Source organism: Taeniopygia guttata, chromosome 4 (assembly GCF_048771995.1).
Source record: "Taeniopygia guttata chromosome 4, bTaeGut7.mat, whole genome shotgun sequence".
Classification (NCBI taxonomy): Eukaryota; Metazoa; Chordata; class Aves; order Passeriformes; family Estrildidae; genus Taeniopygia; species Taeniopygia guttata.
The window spans coordinates 24,734,329-24,750,084 of record NC_133028.1 but is presented as its reverse complement, the minus strand read 5'-3'; positions in this window follow the sequence as shown (position 1 = coordinate 24,750,084).

Here is a 15,756-nt window from a genome sequence, read left to right as displayed (position 1 = left end):
AAGATTAATAGGTTAGCACACCCTTGCTTTGGATCCGTTTCAAAGAAAAAAAAAAATTGCAAGTTATTGACTCAATTTCTAATAGTTTTAGAGAAAATCATGCCCTAAAGTACACTATTCCCAAGTTCATGGGTCAGGTTTACTAGGAAGCTATGGTACTTAGCTGATAGTTTGAAAACACTGTATTTGAAATGGGCAATAAAAAACACAGCACATAAAATGCCTGGAGGAGATTGTGCTCATACACAAAACTGTTTGGCAGTGCATTTCCTGTGCCCAAAAACTGATGCAGTCACATTAAATGGCATTGCTATGTGTCTCTATGCACATATATGATGCCCTTAAGTAACTTCTTTGCCCATCTCTATTTGCCATTTGCTCTCAAAATTAAAAATACTTGTAACAATCATTTTTTCTAATTCTGCCTCTTGACAAGATGGAAAGAACTGAAAACAACTTTAAAATCTTTCATCTGAAGATGCTCCCTGGAGCACATATTGCAGATAACATTTTCACCAGGGACTGCACAGGGCAATTAAGATGTTGCAAGTGTATTACATAAGATTAAAGGTTGAATTCCATTGGTAGAATGAAATTTCTTCTACTATTTTACAGCATCTTCAAACAAGAAAGTACTCAGAGTCCAAGTGACACTCTAGAGGGGTATATATTGTATATCATCTCCCTTACCATGTATTTTTGAACTAATTTATAAGCTGGAACAATTTACTGATGTGTAATACTGAATAATTGAAAATATTTACTAAATAGTGTTTACAAAACTTTGTTTACTACCCAAGTGCTTAATTATGTAAGAGAATAGAGAAGATCAGAGTCTAATTATTTATATTAATCTTTCAAAATCCATCATAATGAGAAAGGCATCCTTTATATAGTGTCAGTTGGGGATTTTTTATCTGAACTATGCTAGTTTCTTTCTGCTTTTGGCCAGGAAAGAAAACAAAGAAGGTCTTGCCAGTTTGCCATTAAACTGAAACTAGATGTTTGCTCTGGGCAATGGTTAAAAAGAAACCAAACAAAATCCAAACTGGTCAGCCCTGGCCTGCCCCAGCAGTTTTTACATGAGCTTATTTTCTGGAAAGGGATAGTGCAAGTGTCTTGGTTTGGAAAAACAGGTGTCTGCTAAGGAAGGCAGGAGCCTCCTCTGAAATGGAAAAATGTAGGCCCCTTCCCTTTGAATTGTTATAAATTTGAAATTAAGGGGGGCTCTCAGGCAAAAATATGGAAGCAGGAATAACAGTTCTTTATTAGTGAAGAAAATAAAAAGATAAAATGAACAATGCAGTGAACCAAAACAACACTACAGAGTCAGAATGCAGCCTGACACCCTGTTGGACAGGGTGTTGGCAGCAGTCCCATTGGAATTGTGGCTGCAGTCCTGGAGTGTCAGGTGTGGTTCTGTTGGAGCAGTGATCCTGTAGAAAAGGGTGCACTCTTCCTCTGAAGAGGCAGTGGAAGAGGCAGCTGTTCCTCTGGGAAATCCAGCACAGAAAAATCCATGCTGGTGGGCCAGAATCTCAAGACTATATATGCAGGTAGGAATGCTTGGCTCCTCCCTCTGGACAGAGCATCTCACAATGGGATGTTACAGTTCTTATCAGTCATGCAGTAACATTCTATGGCCCATTATCAGCAGATACCTCCTCAGGGAGGATTGATTGTGGAAGAAATAAGGAACAACTGCCCACTTAACACAAGACAACTGCCATACAGACAGCAAATAGAATACATATTGCTTTTTTTTTCAATCTGGGACAGCAAGTAACCTGATAATGACACTAAGGAAAAAGAAGCTTCCAGAGAAACAATATGGAGCTGTTTGGAGGGCTAAGCATTTTTTCCCAGAGCTGTGTAGATCTGTTTTGGAAAGGGCCCATCTCAGAATCACAGAATACCTGAGTTGAAAGTGATCCAAAAGGATCATCAAAGTCCAACTCCTCAGGAAAGGTACTGGTATTTCTAGTGTCACATGAAATAAAAATTAAAGATACACATCTAAGGAGGCATTAGTTGGACTTGGCCATCAAAGGCTTGCATAGATCAAATGAACAGCACCCAGATGCATGCCGCTTGTTCCCAAGACATCTGCTCCGCTTCTCCTACTTGTGCTTTTTCCTTCCACCTGAGAAAGTGATTATCATTACTTATATGTGTGTGTCTTACTGTTCTATTCACAGTCAGTGCATGCCTGCCTTACACACTGATTATAGCTGTTCATCCACAGAATCCCAAAGGTGGCTCTGAACTTCCTGGTATTAATTGATATAAATATCTGTCTCTGACCCCTACTGACAGCATCAGTGCTGTGACCTTTGCAGACTGGACAGCAACAACTTACTTATGGAGGGAATCTTAAGACTTTTTGAGTCAGAGTATTGAGGGGTGTCCATCTGTCATATGGAATAGGTTTTGGTGCATGAATAAACCTAAGATGCTTCTGTTGGGACTTTTTTATTCTGCTGTATAGAACAGTCCCGGTAGTATCCAGAAATAATTTAAAATATTCTTCAAATACTCCTGGTAGCTCTTGAACGACTGCAGAGAGCAAGTGCAAAAGCAGCATACATTTAGCAAAAGTAGAGAGAAAATCAGCAAATATTGTTAAGACTTTTCTGTAGTTGCTGCAAAAGTCTTCCCCTAATAACCAAAGATGCATTTAGTTTCAGTTTCACACATCAACAACCTTGAAAGCAAGTGAATAAGCACAGGAAGAATTTCTTGACATTATTCATAAATTCATGTTAATTTTGATACTTAGAATATTAGTGATTTGACTTTACATGAAATTTCACTTGCATTCTCTATATTAATTGAACAGAAGTTAGCCCAGGTACCAGTTTGTACTCTTGCATAAAACCTTATCACGGATCTTTTATGTGTTTGCAATAATTACAACAAGCTGAAAAAGTATCTGGCTGCCATATTCCCCATTTGGTTGCGCAATTACTATATCTCGGCATTGCTGAAGACCCTAGAGGCATTTTGAACTAGGGAATGCTGATGAAGGCCAGGGTGCAAATTTTCCCACTGTCTCAGGGCTGCTGTTCTCAGGGCACCTTGCCTTTGCAGCAAATGAAGGAGAAAGTAATAAAAATAAATATAATTTTTCTGGACTTTTGACTCTCTTGAGTAAGGGATTTCCCTGTTTGCTTTTGTATGTGTGTGTGATATCAATAGTTCCTCAGTGCTGAATGACATTTGATTCATTCTAGCAATTAGCAATCACTTTGTGTCAACCACTGGATGCTAATGTTGCTATAACCCCAAAGTATAGCAAATGTATATATAGCAAAGTATAGCAGCCAGCAAACTGTGTATCTCATACTATTTAAGTTCTTTTTGGCCCCTACCCAAAGTAGGTAGGGCTCCTACCCAAAGAAGGTCACCCTGTGACTCTTCTGGCAACTGACATGTGAAAGCAGACCCAAACAGCAATCCAGAAATGACCCAGTTCACCTCACTCTTCCTCAAATCTATAATACATTCAAGACTACACTGAGAATATATAATGGGGCCCATTTTCTTCAAGAAACAATTCAAGAAAATAAGAGAGCACCAACATGACCTGTAAAGTGATTTTTTTCCTGAAAAACTGGCCATAACATGCCCAGATACATACATGAAGGAATTGACTTTGGAACTAATAAAGGAATTTGACATAATTCACACTTTTGGAATGTCCAATGGGATTACACAACTAAATTACATTAATTAGAGCAGTTACAACACATGATGGTATATATTGGAATAAGAGAGCTACTAGTCAGTTCAGATAATTAGAACAGATCTGTTCAAATCATTGCATTTTTTCTCCAGTATGTATTTGCTTAGTTCCTGTTCATGGGGAGATGTTCAGACACTAGCAAAAAATTTACAACTTGCACCTCGTTCCTCTTGGATAAACCTTAGGGAAAAAAATCATCCAGGCCTGTGCCTGATCTCCTAGTTTGAACTGAAAGCAACAACATTGTTGGACTTTGTCTTTATAGCAGTGTGGCATTATGTGGTTTATATTTGTGTTTACTCTGATAAATTTTCATGAAATACATCTATAGAGAATTTCCTTGATAAACATAAGGTGTATCATTTATTTTTGAAAGGGAGATTTTTTATGTTTGGGTATTTTTTACTTATTGATTTAGTGACATTTTCATGAGGAACTTTTTCCTGGCATATTGAAATTATGCAATATAATGAAAAATATATAAATAGAAAAATATGAAGTCAATTTCTTTAGAGGTAGCATGGATGTTTCCCCTTCTGTCCCTGGAGGTCACCCATAAAAGTTTACTTAAAAGTAGAAATTTATGTTAAGACTTATATTAAACCACGTTCAGAGGTGAAGCAAAGAGAATGCTTCAAATTAATTTCAAGTTTTCTCAAGAGAGGGATTTGGAGAAAGGATATGTGTCAAGAGCAAAGCCAAGGATATTTCAGGAATTTACTGGAGCTCTGTTCATGCTTATCGTTCCATGGTTATACTAGCAAATGCAAGTTAAACACATAAATAAATATATAGATGAAAAGACATTGAGATTTTACTCTTCTTTGTATGATAGAATGATTTTTTTTCAAAATTTCTAGGATGTTTATTTGACTTGAACAGAGTGGTTTTTTTTTTTAAAGTAGTGTGTGGAAGCAGGGTACTCCAGAGAGAAGTGCTTTGCTCACTACAAACAAGACAAAGTAGGAAGATCAATTCCAATTCAGAACTGGAATACGGGTCTTACCATACACGATGCTGCTTTTTTTTACTTGCAACTGCAAGAAAGTGGAACTGCTAAAATGAACTAAATATAGAAAAATTATATTGGAAAAATCTACACATAGTTGTAGGGGAAGGTAGTAAATAAGGATGAAAAAGAATGTTCATTGAGGATCTTCACTTTCTGTAGCATTGGTAATCCATCCTGTATGATAGAAATGCAGATTCAGAGATGTTGGTGTGTAGAATTTTGGGACTAGCTATTGGAAAAATTGCTCTCTGTATGTCAATCTTGAATTTGGTTTAAACACTGACAGTCAGAAAGGCAGGGAGGGAACTGAAGAACTAAAGGCATTATAAATTGTTCATGGTTTGTGTTAGATAAAATTAAATCACTTTCACAAGGAATGTTTCACTTGAGAATTTTTGAAGGTTGGTGCTTAGGAAGGTACAAGCTGTAGCCTTTGGAAAGAAAATCTGCACAAAGATTGAGTGTTTTTGATGCAAAGTGGAGAATTTTTAATGTGCTGAAATTCAATGCAGTAAACAGCCAAAGGCAAAAATGGCAGCCTGAAGCCCTGCATCCAGTTCTGACTTTGACAGATGTCCCACTAAGTACCTTTATCCCAGCATGAGATATTTATTGTGATTTCAACAAATTAACACAGAGCCCAAAAATTCTACTTTCAGAGTTCCAGCAAGATGCTTAAATGTTGCCATTTAAATGCAATTTTTTAATGCTGTGGTTCAACTGTATGATCGTGGGGGGTATAAAGGTGTGAAAATAAAAGGCTCCTTGAAGGACTGTCTGTGGCAGATACTTTCCCTGTATATTCATGCTTCTTGTACTGGTCAGCTTAGCTGACACACGCAGGAGAATGTATAATTCATTGCAGATGAAAGCTAGCAGCATAATCTGTATGAATTAGCACTAAACAAAAGCAGTAAGATCTTAGCCAGCTGCCCTGAAGTCCCATGGAGATATGTGAGTTCATACCACCAGTGCAAGTCCTTCATCTTGCCATTCTGTCTCCCATTGCCCTCCTCTCTGCTCTTCATTCACTATGCTAACAACACATCTCATATCTGCAGAAAAAGAGAAAGACCTGCCTATGGCTTCAAGATCCACTTGGGATGTAAAGGTTTGGACTGGGCAAAGCCCTAGAACATGGCAGGGCTTTGTGCCCTGGCTGAGGTTGTCCCTCTGCTTGGTCTGCAGTCCCCATGGGAAGAGCAAGGCTCTGTGGCTGATCCTGCAGCCTGTGGGCAGCACATGGCTGGGAAATACCTCAGGTACCTTTGTCTTCCTGCCCAGCCATGGGATTTGCTGCTCGAGGCTCAAATGTCAAAACCTAACTTGGATGAGAAATCCTTTCCAGAACAATGCCTCAAAGGACTGCAAAGCTATTCAGGCCGTGGAGAAGTGCCTACAGTTCTCCTCTGGTCTTTTACTTATAAATGCTGCCAGACCAAACATGGAATAGAAAATCCTTTCTGTTTAGCTGATAAAATTAAGAAGTTATACAAAAAGTTGGTTAGGGACAGCAGAAAAGCAGAAAAAGATTTATCCAGTTTTCAGGATTTTGTTTTTCAAAATGGGATATGAGGTAAAGGGGGGACCATCTTCCTGGATCCTATCCATATTTAAAAATTTTTCTTTAAACATAGTTCTAAGTGAATAAATGCAGTAAGTGAAACTGTTTTATTAATAAAGATGTTAGAAATTATAATTCTAAAATTTTCTACTCTTTTTGACTGTTAGTATTGATTGGATTCAGTTTCAATTAAGAGTAATATTTTTCTTATGGATACCTGTTTTTCTAAATTTGTAAAATAATTAAATAGTGAACATTCTTTAGTCAAGAGTATTGAGTAAAACATGTTTAAATACTTTCTAATGTAAATTTGAATTTAATAAACACTGATTTTATTAACATTTTATGCATAGATGCTTGTTTATGTTTATTTTATTTGTAAGTTGATTAGATTTATTTCCAAAGATTTTCACAATTCGTGTTTTCTCCATTACTTTCCACTTCTGCTACATCTGCTTCCTGCCTTTGTTGACTGAATTTGAAAAAGAAGATAAGTGAAATGTCAGAATTTCAGAATTTGAGTGAGCCAGAAATTCCAACTGAATTTCAGGCCTGTATTTTTGTCTCCTTATTTTCTGTCTAAATTCTCTCCCTCAGAATTATTTTTCAATTTCATCCAGTGCATAATCAGGTGATTAAGAAGCCCAGTGCCAACTGTTGCCATTGTACATCTTCTACCTGAAAAAAAAAAAAAAAAAGGAAAGTAGTAATGCCTGTGGGGTTGTAGTTAAAGGTTGTAACGCTCCATAGTGTAGATTCTGAAATTTACATTTTCATTGTTTTTACAAAATATTGTTGCTGCACAAGACATGGCATGAAGTCAAGCAAAACCTGTCAGGAAAAACTGAGATCAGCTTTTTTCCAAAGCTGTTGACAGGAGGATACCCATAGTAAGCTTTATCAGCCAGGCAAACCCTTAACTAGCCATTCTTTCCTGGGACTGATGTTACCCAAACTTCATGTTTCAGCTCAGCTGCAGAGACTTAGTCAGTGCCAGTTTTCCACCTTTTCTTTTTTCTTTTCTTTTATTTTTAAATCACAGAAGAAATGAAGCTTTCAACTCTTGTGTAACATGAGATTGGACCAAGAAGTAGACATTCCTTCTGAGAATTAACAGGGGAAACAGGGCTAGTTGAAGAAAGAAGATTAATTTTTGTTTAAAGATTTTTTCTTTAAAATATTTTTCACTACTTTTGACATGAGGAGGAATCACAAATATGTCTCAATGGATGATTGTTGAGATCCAGGTGTCGTATCTGAATGGCATTTATGTATCTATCTGAATGGCATTATATCAGAATGGCATTTATCTGAATGACAAAATACCAGAGTGGACAACTGCTTGTGTAGTTTTCCCAAAAAATACTCCTATCTATCAGAGCCTTTCTGGAGGCTGGGGTTTTGTGTGAAAATAAATATACATGTTTTGTACATGAAGCTAAGTAGAATATAAAGTCTGAAATCTTAATATATAGGTAAACTTTTGTATTTGTCAGTAATTTCTGAGGAGAAAAAGAAAATTGTCCTTATATTAATTATAAAATTACCTAAACATTCTCATTCACTCTTTCTTTAAAAGGCCTGGAAGACTTTTTAAGTTTTTGTGGAAATCTGCTGACACCAAGATGGATGGTATTTCTGTATGGAGGTACACAGTTGTGGTCAAAGAATCATCAAAATTATTCCTGGAGAAGTAAATAGGCAATGACTGCAATACAAATATCTAATTTAAGTCCAGAAGAAGACGCTTCCTTTTTTTCATAGTGCATGAAAGGAAAGCTTCACAGGAGACTTAAGCATTTTTTGTAAAATGGTCTTACTGCTAATTTTCTTGTGTTAATGGTGAACGTAATACTGCCTTTCCAAATATGACAGGAGGAAAGCTGGTCCCTCTAGTATCTCTGTATTTAATTACTCCTCAGTTCCATACCTAAACCCAGTCTCCATTCTGATATTTCAGACTAATTTCCTTGTAGTCACTCTGGGAAAACCAATATGTCATTCTTTAAAATCTCCTCTTTGTGAGTGTTCTGCACTGCATAGTTGACAAGAGACTCTTGATCTACCTCTGGCACTACCTGACTGACACAGAGATCGGATTTAGCTGCCAGTAAACTGACAAACAGCTGGTGTTGACACCAGTTTACCTTCTTAGCTTCATATCCTTGGTGCAAGTCACTACTTTTAAGCACTTAAAGAACACAAGGATCAATATAAGTAATTTATACAACCAAAGTTTTCACCTTTTGAAATCCAACCTCTCAACTTGAAATTATTTTTTAAAGTTTTGCAGTATTATCCACTTTTCTAGCAGAGTTTTGCATTCTATCTCTCTGCCTGTCCATGTATCTCAGGTCAGTAAAAGTGAAAAGCAGAAAGCCTCCTGTTTGTGTTACGTAACTCTCTTCTGGCAGCTGGCTCCAATGTGCACCTCTGTGAATGTTGCCATGGAGACTCCAATTTAGAAGCAACTGGATTTGAGAGTTTCCAGCCCAGCAATACGTGACAAAACAAATACAGAAATTAAAGTGGTGCCTGCCCTTCAGATGGGAATCAGGCAGGTCTGCTAGACCAGGCTGGAAGTGGGGCTGGAGGGGGAAGCATGTTGCTTACACAAGTGATTAATTAATGCATTACAGTCCTTGTTATTCTTCTGTATAATTCTGCTTTTCTCTCCAGCTGTTTTATGAAATAGAATTAATGTTAAATGATAGCTCTTTCTAACTGAATTACTGCAGTAGCATCCAATGTACACAGTTTCTACCTTTCATCTGAAAGTAAGCCAAATATATGCTCTGCCCTCATGATGATGATTCACTAATGCATCAGTTTGTACATCTGAGTTTATAGGTATTTGTCTCTTGGTGATGCCCAAAAATATTTGCTTATTTTTGCCTATTCTATGTTGTTTCTAGCCCTTCTCTCAAAGAAGAATTTGACAAAAGTTATTGACTACAAGGACACAAGAAAAAAAGGCAGTGAGAAATAATTTACCAGCATATTAACACAGGGAGCCAGCATTTGCAGATTGTTTTTTCTACTTAGGGGTAAACCAATGCACTAAGAGTAAATAACTTATGCCAGAAATCATGATAACCTTTGCCTCAGCATTTCACAAGTCTTATTTTATAGGCAAGACTTGTTTGATAATATTCTTTGTGGGGTTTTTTTAAACTTTTACTTGAAGAGGTATATCTGTAAATTTTCCATCTTTTGCCTTTTATTATTTTGCTTTGAAACTCAACATCCTGTGAGTTTTGTTCCATTTGGTAGAATGATTGACAGAGTTTTGGATTAACAACTGCTGTTTTCTTGAACATTGTTATGAAAAAAAAGATGAGACTGGAATTTAGTTTAAAAACTGTAAGTAACAGAAAAGTTGGGATTTTTCCACTGATATTATTTTGCTGGTGATGACTTTAATCCACATTTTTTATGTAGGTCTAACTGCACTTTGACAAAGTCCTTTCTAAGAAAGAAGGGTGGCTTATTTTACTGACAAAAAGTCATGACAGTGCTACTCCATTACTTATTTGAAAAAAAATATGTGCAGATGGAAAATGTATGTTGTGGTCAGTCAGTTCTGTGTTGTACCTTCAGGTACAATGTTCTTTAAACCTTTAAATGTTCTTTAAACCTTTAATTGAGAATATAGTCAGTATGAAAGACCACTGTACAGGGGGAGCTAGGAAGTTAAAGCTTTCTAAGAACAGGATCTATTGAGGCTGCCACCGCATGACTGAGAAACCTGGGTGGCTAAGAGCTCCTTGAGTGGCAGGGTTACAGCTATCACTTTTTGAGAAGTAGGGAGCAGGAATAGGCAGCAAGTGATCCTCAGTGACTACACTACAGAATCCTAGCACTACAGAAGGGTCATGATTCAAAACTGCCTTCGTCTCAGATCTTAAAAATTACAAGCTGTCTCTTTCACCTTGAGAGATTATTGAGGCTTAATGCTGCAGTTGTGTCCGAAAGAACCTCTCCTCCCTTTGTGGCTTCCTACCTCTTAATGTGCTCTTCTCTGCCATAATGCTTTTGTGGTCTTCCCACAACACTGCTCTGAAGTAGGAGTGTGCACCAGAGCACACAGGTGACACAAACCAAACAGGTCCATGCAAAGCACTGCTGCATAACTGCATTTGAGGATTCTTATGTTCCTACAGAGCAATGTTCAAAGTAAGAGCAGAGAAAACATGTCTCAGCAACATACCAAGATTCATCTTGAATCAGTCCTCTGCTCTAAATCAGCAAATGCTCTTTTATTCCAGCAAAATTGTTTAGATGATGGACCAAATTCCCTAGGTAAATAGTAAATAGGTTTGCTTTGACAGGAATTAAAGGCTCAAGGTATTCTGTATTCTGTGCACAGTCAGGCAGGACCTAGAAATATGAAATATAAAGGAAAGTAAAGAAGCACTCCTGTGTTACTTGGAACTACGATTGCCTTTATTGGCAATGCTTTAAAAATTTGTCTTCCATTGCCTACTGTGTCTGGCCCTCAGCGACCACGGGATGGAGGTTCCCGGCCGCTGTCCCGCTGGTGGCCGCAGGGCAGACACCGAGTGGCCGCCCCGAGTCTGCCCAGCCTGGTGCGGGGGGCGGTGATCGCTGCGGCGTGGGGAGCGCAGCAGGGCACAGAACACGGGGAAACTGAGGCACAGGAATAAGGGAAGGACACTTGTCTGAGTCTGCAAATATTTAATCTCAAAGTGGGAGCAGAGCAAGTGATACATCTGAACCTGAAGGGGCTGCTTTTAAAGGGTAGAGGGAACACGGGGAGGAAACAACCTGTGACCAACAGGAGGCATTAGGGGAGGGGGGCAGCGTAAGTGCTCCCCAGTAAGGGGAGGGAGCAAACCTTACAACCCAATTCTGCTTTGAGGAAGGGATGAAAGACAGGGAACACTCCAGAACCAAAGGAGTGTGCTATCTTTGACAGACAGGGGTAAGACAAGGAACAAGGGAGGTATACAGGTGGATTGACGTGTGGATTGACATGCATTTTGGTGGGGAAAACTGTAGTAAACTACTCAGGACTGAACCATTAGGGAAGCCACATGGGTACATAGAATGAAGCATTACAAACTTATAACAAGGAATATCAAAACATACTACAGAAGAACAAACTGTAAAATAACAGATTACCACAGCCTACCAGTATAGCTTCATAATCTGAGACTTGAAAAACATGAGGAAGTAACGCAGCAGTTCATTGACTACTAACTCTGGGTAAGTTCTAGAGATTTATTGGCAAACTCTGCATATGACCCCGTTGCCATAAGTTACTATGAAAGAAGTTCATAGGTTTAATAAGGCTTATCTAGGAATTTTAAGATACGGTAGTTGATAATGTGCTGGTATCTAATTTATATTTTGCTAGCTGAAATATTCTGTAGCTTCCCAAAGTGTTTTCTGCCTGAATAGAATTAAGAAAATCTAAGTTAACTAACTGTTAACTCAGAGTCTACCACAGAGTTATTTTTCTAATTACATGTTTTACCCCTTTTCATCTGCTTAAAAAATTGCAATTTAAGTACTGAACAGGTATATTAGATCGGGTGATGATATCCATTCCAAACTTCAAGTAGGTATTGAAGTTCTTCTGTATTTCATGTTTCCTTTTTTCTACCAGCTGGGAGGTATTCCTAAGATTTGTTCTCATTGAAGCTTAGAGAACCCTAACATCAGTTACTTGCACCCTGCCATCAGACCGTTAGTAGGTACTGGCAGACTTTGTTCCATGAGAAGAAAATCTTTCCTGCTGTCTCAACAGAACTGGCTCCTTGCATCTGTGCCACCAGACCGTGGTAGAAGAGAAACAAATGAGGCAAAGCATATGCCAGACCTCATGGATCTTGGCTTCTTGTCATCCCTCCTCAAACAGTGTAATATCAAGCCAATCTTTAACTTCTGTACCCTTCAGTGGCCTCAGCCTTGCACAAAATCTAGGAGACTTAAAAACTTTTCTTATAAAATTTTATGTATATTTCCGATACTGTACATGTTTTTGAGAGAAAACAGTGATTAAACATAGCAGTATTGAGATAATGGCCAGAAAAGAGTTGACAGTAAAAACATAAGATCCACAACACAGGAAAGCACAAACTCCTTGTGCATATTCTAGGAATGTATGAGGCTGGCAAATCATTGTAATGGAAGTACACAGATCTTGAAGGAAATCATTACATGTATTTGAAACCATTGACAGCAACTATATTTGCAGACCTTCCTCCTTGCCACTTATATATTTAGTTCAGTCTCTCCCACTAAGCATTCATATTTAATTTGCTCCTTTTTGCATGAATATTTTCAAGCCTTCCACCACTAACTTAAAAAGTATAAATGATCCGTATCATCAAAAGAAGTAGAAAAACAGATGAGAGGGGGAAATAATATTGGAGACAATTAAGACCCTGAGATATAACCTAAGACAAGAATGTTTTTGAATATGAATAAACTTTTTTTTTCTGAAAATGGTATCAGAAATCAAATGAATACTTTCATAATAACATTAATAACCAGACATGTAGAAAAATGTTACCCACGATTCAGAGCAACTGACAAAAACAGATTACAGGAATATGTAAATGAGTACATGCTTTAGACAATATCAGTGTTTACTTAATCATGTGCAGACCACTTAAGGGATAATAATTCTAGTTGTTTGTAGGTAATCAGAGGAAACTCTAAGTAGCACACATGAATTCGATAGAAAAAAAGTATGTATAATGATTTAGAAATATTCATTGAAATGATATGCAGTTAAATGCTATAAATTGAATTACATATGGTACAAGAATTCTTCAAAGACTGATACAAATTAGCAGTATATATATATATGTATATACACAGAATATGTACAGCACAGCTTTTGGACAATTCACTATTCTCATTAATGGATATCATCAATATAATGTATTTAGAATGCATCTTAATTTTTGGCTATAAACACCATATTTTAATGTCAATTAAAAGTCCAGGATCTATCAAAAACATGCAGTTCCTGACTGATTGATACAATTTGTAGGAAAAATAACATTTTTTTCTCCTTAGATTTTAATATGCAAATCAAGATACTTATAGAGGTTTGAGAAAGTAAAAAGAATAATGGGGGCAATGAACGTATATGCAGATTAAGTTTAGATTGTATTGCAATTGTCATGAGATAAGATACTGGTTCTGGGGTTTTTTTCTGTTCTTTCTCTTTAAACCACTAAGTCTTTCTCAACCTGCAATTGTTTACTATTATTCAACAATTTCTACGTAGATTTCTTGCTCAAGTCAACAGTAAAAAAAATTGTATAGAAAAACTTGTTTTGTTATATATTTTTGTAAATAGCAAAGAAATTCTACTGCAATTAAGGAAAAACATATGAAAAAATTGCAGAAATTAGTTTTGAATAAAGGTATTTAACAGGAACTTGGTGAAAGAAAAGAAAAGAAAAAGCAGTAACAGCAAAATAAATATAGGGAATGTGAACTGTTGGGAGGAAGCAAAAGAAAAACTGTATAAATGAGAACAAAGTGGTTTGGGGAAACTGAAAAGGAAATGAAGGCATAAAGAGTATGTTTTCTGGCAGGATCCATGAGTTCAAACATATTATAAATGCAATAAAACCTATGGTTATCATGTCCTAATTGTAAGACAGATGGGATAAAATTTGTAGGAAAATTAATTTAATGAATACTTGAGTATGTTGAAAGAGTGAGAATTTACATTTTCATCTGGTAAAGATGAGGAATTCAATCACTTGGTGTGATTCATCAAAACCAAGATGTTTCCTGGGATGCATGAATTTGTTTGACCTTCTTACATGCTGTCTTTGTTGTACATGGTAAATTGAGATTTTTGAAAGCTAACAATTGTCATGGTTTGGGACCAGCACTCCTGCTCCCCTCTGTTGAGAAAGACGAGAGGGAGAGATTAGGGACTGAGATGAGAAAAATGTACCGGAAACAGCCATGAGGTATGAACATGAACAGCAACAATATTAATAATGGAGGTACACAAAAAGAAGATGATTTACGTGCAGAAATTGCTCACCACTTGACCAGACTGGTGTGGCCCCAAGACAATGAACAATGGTGCCTGGACCCTCCAGGCCACGCTTTTTTCCCGGGTGCTCACCACACTTGCTCCACAGGAAAGGCATACCCCCGCTTCTAGGAAGCAAGAGAAAGTCCCTTTTTCCCACAGAGTTGGTTACAGAGTTGGTTATAAATAGGTATTATGGTAGCAATACCAGCTGGATTAACTGAGAAGCTGATAAAGAATAATATTAGTAAAAGACATGAAAGGACAGAAAAACTTTTATCATCAGCACCATTCTGTTTAGTGTATTTAGCTTACTGCTCCATGATATCTTAATTTTTAAAAAAATCACATACAAGACCAGGAAAATTCAGGCGAATGGATTAATAGGTAGCCAACTCATTTCTCAAAGTGGGGAAACACACTGAACTTAACTAAGAGTGGCTAGAAATGCTGATAAATTGAGCAATTCTGATTTAAAGATGAATGTGATAAAAGATATATCTCTGAATTCAGCATTGTTCAAAGAGATACTAAAATACAAAAACCACTTCCTGTATGAATGTACTTCAACAAGCTGGAATTGAAAATAATGAAATGTTAAAATGAAATAGTGCATGAAAAAGTTATAAGAACATTTTAAGGGCTAAAGAAATGTAAGTTTATGTCTCCTACCTAATTTTAATACTAAAATTAAGACCAGGAGTTTATTTGATCATACCATATACTTAGCTTTACTGGATAAGACATTCATCCTTCAGTGTTTAAAGACAGCAACAAAGACAGTTGGGATTTACTGAAATATGCTGAAAATGGAATAACACTATTTTCCTTATGGCTGAATATTAATAAGCATCAGAACTTGTGCAATGGATTTTCTGTCTTTGTCTTCAGTCTGTCTTCAGATTCTTAGGCCTTCTAAACACATCAGTTTTTGCTCTCAGTGAAGGAAAAAACTCTGGAATTTGGTAGTCCATGATATGAAATGCATTAGACTTGTTCTGATAAAAGTTTTTGGTCTTAAAATATGAATTTGAGAGCTTAGGAAACAAAGAAAAATACAGAACTAGTATCTCCATTGTTAATCAAATCAGTGTAACAGGGAACATGAGCATGCAGTTCAGACCAATGAACCCTGCATCAAGTCCAAAGCTTTGCAGTTAAAATACAACATACAGTGTAATCATCCCATTCCTGGAAAAATCAGAAGTTTAAATGACAGCCTTTTTGTATACGTTAAATAGGGGAACTGAAACAGAGGTTTCAGCACATGACAAACTGCTATCCATGTCAGTATCAGACACAGGGAGATCACATGCCCTGAATAGCCTCAGGTCCCTATGGCTCCCACAAACAGCAGGAAGAAAGCTCCAGCATCAGCAGCGGTTTGGCTAATCATGGAT